This window comes from Canis lupus, chromosome 16 (assembly GCF_048164855.1).
Source record: "Canis lupus baileyi chromosome 16, mCanLup2.hap1, whole genome shotgun sequence".
Lineage (NCBI taxonomy): Eukaryota > Metazoa > Chordata > Mammalia > Carnivora > Canidae > Canis > Canis lupus.
In genome coordinates this window covers 11,381,419-11,389,745 of record NC_132853.1, presented here as the reverse complement: position 1 = coordinate 11,389,745, position 8,327 = coordinate 11,381,419, and positions in this window count along the sequence as shown.

Sequence of the window (8,327 nt, the reverse complement as noted above, 5' to 3'; positions counted from 1 at the left end):
TGTTACCGCACACTGAGTGCAGGGCTGGGGGACCCCGAGTGGGGCCCGAGGCCATGGGATGGGGGGGCTGGTGGGCAGCTAGGCTGGTGCTGCCTGGGGTAGAGCCGGGCAAATGCTCACCTGAGCATCAAGGAAATGTGCAGTTCACCACTGCTCAGCCCCAAGACCTGTACGGGGGCACCTCAGCCACTGAGGTGCCCCTTTCCAATACCACAGTGTTAATATACCACTTGCCTGAAACCTGAAAGACACATGTCCTTGCAGCACTTGTGACCAGCTCCCCCGACCCTGACCCCCTCATAATTCCACCCGCAGGCCCCACCAGACACCTCCAGCACCCAGCTGCTCATCACCCCCACACGTCTGCGGCCTCTTGGTGGACACCGGCTCCCCTGGGGGCTCCGGGTCCCTTGCTAGTTCTGGCACATTCCCTCGGCCACATCCTCGTGTCCCAGGGCCTGGAGACAAGATGCAGGTCCTCTTGGCTCTGAACCTTCCGGCTCTCTGACCATAGCCTGGGGAGGGTCAGGCTTGAGCTCTAAAAGGGGTCTAACTCCTGACCACCCTCAGCTGCCCCAGCCCCACCCACCCCACAGAAGCTGCACGTCGGGGTCCTGGAAGATCAGGGGGTCCTGGGCTTGCACGGTGATGAGGCCAAGGGCCGTGGCCAGGAGCAGAGTCTTCATCTCCAGGGCCCTGGGGTCATGGCTGCCACGCAGGTCCGTGTCTGGGGCTCGAGAGGCTGTGTGGGCTCCTCATGGGCCGCCCTTTATACCGCCCACCCCCACCCCCACCCCTGGGCCTGGGTCCCTGGGGGCTTGCCCAGCCCACCTGCTGGCAGGTAGAGCCTATCATTTGGAATAGCTGCTCAGTAAGCCCTGATTTACTTGATTTGTGTCCCATGAGCTGTGTTTGGGGCCCGAATGGGCGAGCCACACTCTCAGAATGGGATCCTCGGGGGGCAAGGAAGCAGAGTGGCTCCTCACCTCCAGCCCCCCGCCCATGGCTCACCTTTGCTCGACCACCCTGGCTCTGCTCAGGCCTGTGCTCACCCCTGGGTGGGGCCCCCCTCCTGCAGATCCCAGACCTGCCGCATCCCACCCTGGGGAGCCCCCCAAAGGGGAATGTTTTGGGATTCAGGGCTCGGCTGCAGCCACACCTCCCTGGGGTGCCCCCAGGCTCACTGTGGGAGCATCACCCTCTCCCCTGTATCATGTTCCTGCTGGACCTGCTGTGGGACGCCTTTGTTCTCTTCCTGGGTCTACCCTGACTTGGCGCTCAGAGCCACAGAAATGTATTCTTTCCCAGGTCGGGTGGGCGGAAGTCTGAGAGCAAGGTATCACCGGCCGAGGTCCTCCAGCCCCCTCCACCCACGCTGCCACCTCTCCCAGATCCCAGAGGGCCCAGCTGTCTGCTCAGTATCCTCTGGCTTTTGTCCTGTGTCCCGAATCCCCTCTTCTCCCCTCTGGACACCAGCCCTCGGGTGTAGAGCCCCCAGCAGCATGACCTCGTCCCACGGTCTGTACCTAGGTGATCACGTCTGCAAAGACCCTGTTTCCCTGTCAGGCTCTAGGTGGGTCTACCCTTTCAGAGCCATCCAGACCTGCACGCCATGCTGCCCTCTCCAACTGACCCAGCATGAATCTCTGGCTTTTCATTTGCTGCCACCTGCCCCTGTTAGGGGACTCGATCCACTTGCTCAGGGCCCCACACCCAGGGCACAGAGGAGCCCAGCCCCGAGGGGCCCTGTCCTTACCCTGCAGCCCTAACCCCTCCATGGTATCTGACCCATGGTCCTGCAGGGTCATCTGGCTGCCTCCATCTCACACAGACCAGGTGAGAGGTTCAGGCGCCCAAGCCTAGACCCTGTGGTCAGGCCCCTGCTGCCCTCTGAATAAGGATCCCTGTGCTGGCCCTGGGCTTGGAGTGCCTGTCCTGGGGCCTGGAGCTGATCCTGGCGGGAGGTAAAGGCCCCAGGCGGGTTATTTCCGGCCTCACAAAGGCATCCTTGTGCCTCTCTGCACCAGGTGTGCCTCCCCACATGCTCTCCATAACCCCTGGGTGATGGAACTGAACGTGCTACTTGTAATTACCCCAGTAATTACCCCCAGGCAAGTGCTCGTGAGCAGAGCCCTGCCCTCCCCAGGGTGGAGAAGGGGCAAGTCAAATGCTCTTTTAGGCCTGAGACCAGGAGGCAGGTCCAGGCCTTGAGAAAGGCTCTCGTGTTCCCTGTGTGTGCTGACCTTCTGCCAGGGACAGGCAGGGTCCCTGCCCCTACCGGATCTCTGAGATGACAGGGTCCCCGGGGACCCCTCGATGGCCTAGCTCTGTAGACACCCCGGTGCTGCCCCATCCTCACAAGGAGCCTGGGCCGCAGGGCATCAAAGGGCCCGAGAGGCAGTGGTGTCCATGACCCAACTGAGCTTTGCTGGGACTCTGGGGTGCTGAGGGATGCTGGCAGGCCATGGCAGGATGTGGGCCCAGCCCCCAAGGCAGGTAAGAGGTCACCTGATGGGCACGTTTGCATTTGCGGGTATGTTGTGGGTGCTGGGAAGGGACACACACATCAGTGGAGCAGAACAGAGAACTCAGAAATGGGGTCACACAATAGGGCCAATTTATTGTTCGATAAACCTGTTGGAGTGACTGAACACACAAATAAAGGAGCCTTGACGTCAGCCACAGGCCTTCCTTTATGAAAGTAGCTGTTGCATTGATCACAGGCCTCAGTGTAACATAATTCAGGAGACATTTTCATGAGCTGGTGTCAGGCAAAGCATTCTCAGAGACAGCACCCAAAGTATCATTCATAAAGACAAACTGGTGAACTGGATGTCATTAAAATACAAAACTTCTGCTTGGCCAAGTATGTTGTTGAGAGGATTTTATTTAAAAATAAGTTGCATGTGGGACACCTGGGTGGCTCAGCAGTTGAGCATCTGCCTTCAGCCCAGGGTGTGATCCTGGGGTCCTGGGATTGAGACCTACATGGGGCTCCCAGCAGGGAGTTTGCTTCTCCCTCTGCCTGTGTCTCTGTCTCTCTCATGAATAAATAAATAAAATCTTAAAAAAATAAAAATAAGCTTGTGTTGGGAGAAATATTTGTAAATTTCATAATCTCAAAAAAACAATACATTGAAATAACCTCAAACCTCAACGGCAAAAAGCAAACAACCCAATAAAAATGAGCAAAACACTTGAACAGACACTTGCCCAAAGAGGACATCCAGAAGGCAAAGGGCAGTGGGATCTGACATGCGGCATCACTGGTGATGAAAACGTGTCACCACGCCATCCAGGAGGCAGCGCTACGTGCCCACCAGAGCGCAGGATATCAGCAGGGACACCAAGAGTGGGACCCTCACCCGCAGCTGCTCTGGGAAACGGCTTGGGGATTTCTTACAAATACAGATACACACCTTACACCTTTCCTAGGTCTGCATGTAAAAGAAATGAAAACACAGGATTCCACGCCCACAAATGTGTATGGCAGCCCCAGGCACGATTGCTAAGAACCAGAGATGGCCCCACGTGCCTCTCTCTTGAGCTGGTCAGACAAGCCACAGTCTGTCTATGCGATGGAATGACACAGTAAATGGAGCAAGGCATGGACCAGGTTGGTGGCAAGGTGGGTGGCGAGGGCCTGAGCAGAGTGAGGGTTCCCACCGGGGTGCCCCGGTGTGCTAGGGGGCAGGGAAGGCAGCAGGAGGGAGGCCTCACCCGTAGTGTCAGGCATGGAACGGCTCTGTATCCCAATTAGGGTGGTGGCGACACAGATCCGTGCACAAGCTAAGGTTCATAGACTTGTCTGCAGAAATGCTCCTGGTCGATGTGGAGCAAACACCCACCCACACCAGCCCCACCAGGGAACGTGCTCCCTCCCTGCTCTGTCCGCCAGCGCCAGAAGGCACAGCATTTGGAGTTGTTTTTCCCTCCAGCCCCTGGGATGGGAGGCCTCCAGAGGCCGTTTCCCCAGAGTCTCTGCAAGTGTGTTGCATGTTCCCGGAAAGCAGGCCATGCATCAGTGGAACATGGGGCGTGGTGGTGCAGGGCACCAAGTGACAGCAGTTCCTCACCCTGGGGTTGCTTGCAGGGACATGGCACCCACTGGAGACTAGCTGGTTTGGGGGACCCAGCGGGCTGCTGCTCTCAACCATAAATGTGGGACCAGTGATGGGCTGAGGGTGGCTTTCCAAAAGGAGATGTTGAACCTTGGAGCTCCAGGAATTATCAGGGCCTTGGCATCATCATTTATTTCAGAAACCTCAGGACAGAGGTGCCTGAGAGCAGACCCCGCAGTGACGGTGTGGCTGTGGGACTGTGCCAGGAGCTGAACTCAATCCTTGCCAAGTCTGTCCTGGCAACGTTGGGGAGATGACAAAGTAGTGGGACCTCGACACCCGGATGTGGGACGTCGATGAAGCCCTGGGGCGAGGAGGGGGGGACCGTGGCCCTCCCTCCCTGAGAACCAACCCCTCTCCCCCACCGGGGGCACCCCGCCTCCCACCCCTGGGAAGCCCCGGCTGAGGCGTGGTGAAGATTCTGGAGGCGTCAGAGAGCTGGCCTGAAGGCTGAATCACAGGATTCACCAGCTGCGTGTGCATGCTGGAGTCAGGATGTCAGGAGACGGCGCAGGCAGCTGGGGGCTCCAGACACCAGCCGAGACTGCCCTGCGGGCTCACGCGGAGAGACTGAGATCCCAGAACTGCTTTTAGAGAGAGAGGAAGGGTCCCACGTCGGTCAGTCTTTTGGTCGAGGTTCCGGAGAGAGAGCCCACACCGCCGTTGGAACAAACATACAGAATTCGTAACTGGTCACAGGGGACAGTGACTAAAGGCAGCCAGGACTGGAGAGAACGCAGGCATCCGAGAGGAGCTGCAAGCCCACCGGGGCTGAGGCCTGGGACCCGGCCAGGAGCAGACCCGCGGAGTCAGAGACATTCGTGGGGCTCAGGGCTGGTGGCTGGGGTACCTGTGAAACTCCCCAGAAAGCCACCACAGGGCATCCTGCTTGCTGCCAGGCATCCCAGGAGCAAGGAGACGAGGAGTAGGGCAGGAGGCAGACCCCTGGCTGGGCCCCATCCTCGTCGCCCTCTGCCCACAGGCCCGGCCCTGGATCCCACATGGGAGGGGAGCAGGACACGTGTCGGGGTCCCCTGGTATCATCTTGATTCTGGGTTCCCTTCAACTCTCTAGGTGGCTGGCCCAGAAGGGCCATCCTTACCCTCGTCTCTGGGGGGCCTGAGCCCCTCGTCATGACTGTCTCTGGGCAAGGAGGCACCAGCAGGTGAGCCCCCAGCAAACCCCCAGGTCCAGATGAGCTCCTTTCTGCTCTGCCCACTGGTAGCCAGTCCCCCAGTTCACCATGGTTGAGGTCAGCACCCCGACCAAGCAGCCAGGAGATGAGAGAGTTGGAACAGCCGGCATGGAAGTGTCCATCGCAGTGACCTGGGGCCGAGTGCACCTGTGTGTGTGAGGCGCTGGGGAGAGGCAGTGACGCGAGGCCCCACCCATCTGCCCCCACACCTACTGCGACACTTCCCGCTGGCCTTCCTGGGGGCAGGAGCACACCCAAAGCAACTGAGGTAGAGCAGGACTGCAGGCCATGCGTGCCCTGGGATGGCCCTCAAGGGACCCAGGCCAGACTGATGGGGAGAAGGTGCCGAGTGCGTTGTGTGCAGGTCTGATGCCTGGGGACCCCAACCTGGGGCACCCACGTTCTATTTCCTCCTCATAGAGACTGTGTACGAAGCCAGGTCAAGTTTCCCAAAGGCAGCAACATCCACTCCAAGGGCAGAGCACGGATTTGGGGCCCTGGCCAGCGCTCTGCTCATGCGCCCTCTTCTGTCAAGATCGTCAAGCAGTCCCTCCCTGACCGCCGGCCACCCCTTCCTTCCCTGGGGAGCAACATTATCTCCGACGAGGCGGGATGCAACTCCCTGAGACCCTGGCAGCCTGGCGGGGAAGCTGTGGTCAGTTGGTCCATGAGCACCTGGGGGAAGGACTCGGCTGGGTGCGCTCTCTGCTGCCCCCACTTCTGTGTTGAAGGCAGGCCTGGTGTCTGCTGCCTGGAGCAGATGCAGTTCTGATAGAAACCCTGCCATCCTCCTGGCTGGAGAACGGGGACAGGGTCCCCAGCAATTAGGGCTGCTGGGAAAGGAAGGCAGAAAGCCAGGAAAGAAAGGAGCCAGAGAACGAGAGCCCCAAGTTCTGCACCTAAACTGTCCGAATCTTGGGCTCACCCTAAAATATGAACGTACAGGGTGGACTCCAGGCAGCCCAGCCGGGCTCACAGAACTGGCCTGTGCCCGGTGCAGGGGACACAGAGCATGCAGGTTGGGTTCAGACAAGTTAAATGCCTGTTTAAAAGGGTAAAGTACAGAGACACCTGGGTGGCTCGGCGGTTGAGCATCTGCCTTCCACTCAGGTCGTGATCCTGGGGTCCTGGGATTGAGGCTCCCTGCATGAAGCCTGCTTCTCCCTCTGCCTGTGTCTCTGCCTCTCTCTGTGTCTCTCATGAATAAATAAATAAAGAATCTTTAAAAAGAATAAAATGAAAAAATAAAATGGTAAAGTCTATAGTCTTCTTTAAAAATTTTTGTTTATTTATTTGAGAGAGAGAGAGAGAGAGAGAGAGGCACCAAAACATGCAGAGAAAGTGGAGATGACCAGAGAGAAGAGACATGCCTTGCATGGCCGTGGGCGGAGACTGGGGGCAGGACGGACGTCAGTAAGCATCAGCCCACATCAGGGACCCCAGGGCCCAGAAGACTGTGGGCCGTGGTCAGAAAAGGGTTCAAAGAAACTAAGAGCCCACCCAGCATCGTACAGCCGCTGAAAACACCTTTCATGAATAAAAGCAACAGTGAAAGCATTGGGCCGGAAACATGTTGTGGATTGGGGGCACCGGTCCAGCTGCAGATGGATGGACAGTGGGACTCAGGATCCGGGAGTGGAAGGCAAGGGGCAGGGCAAGGGGTGAATGAAGCTCCGCTTTCCCCTCTCCGTCCCTCTCTGGCACATCTGGCTGGTGGATGCAACACACGGGCCAGTGGGCACCTTTGGGAAGTTGGGAGGAAAGGGCCTGTGCAGCCGCAAGGCCTCCACATTTTAGCCAAGCCCGTAGAGCCCCAGGTGATATGTGCTGTGGCCCCCAGGCAGCCACTCTAGGAGCAATCAGAATGGGGGGTGGCTTTGGGGGTCCACGTGGATCCCCTCGTCTTTTGGAAGCCCTGAGACCCGACCACTGAGGGACATTCCCTCTTCCAAAATGCCCCTCCTGCCAGAAAGCAGTCCCAGCCCCACTGTCCCTGGGACAGAGCCCAGGGTGGGGGTGGGGTTTGGGTGAGGCTCTGGCTGGGCTGAGGGGGCTCTGGTCTGTTCACAGGGGAGGGAGGTCTTGTGGAGGCCACACATGTGCCATGGGCAGGACTCCTCAGACCTGGAGCCTGGGCAGAGGCCCTGGCAGCTTCGTGGGCCTGGCCAGTGTGAGGCCTCAGGCTTGGGCCACCTGCAGGAGCCTGGCGCACCTGTGACTCACTCTGTGAATGTATGTTCCTCCAAGCAGAGCCCCGGCAAGTCCTCAATCCTCATGGTCCCCCACGAATGGTCATTTCTCTTCCCCGCAGACGGGTTCCTCCCCACAGCCCGGTGCACGGCATCTTGTGGGCAGGCTGGTCTAAATGGATGTCCTCCCCCAGATCCCCCGGTGGTCTATGTGGCAGTTGCCCAGGAAGTGGGAGGAAGCGGAGACTGAGTCAGGGGCGGGGGGGGGGGGGGGAGGAAAATCAACAAAGTGCTTTCGAGCCGCAGCCGAGCCCACAGGCTGGGTCCAGAGACACTGCACGAGGGACAGAGGATCTGCAGGACACCCCAGGCCCCCAGCCTGCCCTCCAGGCTCGGAGCTGCCTCCCCTGGCCTCACAAGTGCAGCCAAGTAGAGAAATTGCCCCGAGACACCCATGCCCCCGCTGCAGGTGAGCCGGGGAGACACCCGTGTCCCCGTCACAGGTGAGCTGGGAGCTGGGAAGCCGGACATGGGGCCGCGTGTCGAGAGCATCTGCTCCAAGGAAGCCTCGGGTGCTGCGTGGCCTCTGCTCCAGGCCCCCCGGATTGGGTCAGTAGGCAGTCCACACGGGGAGCCGGGACGGCCCACTCTCCCCACCCACATGCATCACAAGAGCCTCCCTGACAGGTTGGCACCTGGTCAGCCCTGGCAGCCCCTGTGTGCAGAGGCTCCCTCTCATCTCCCAGTGTCACCGTGTCTCTCTGTGTTGTGCCATCAGAGAAGATTTTAAATCTTATCAAACACCAGAAACCCCCAAAGGTA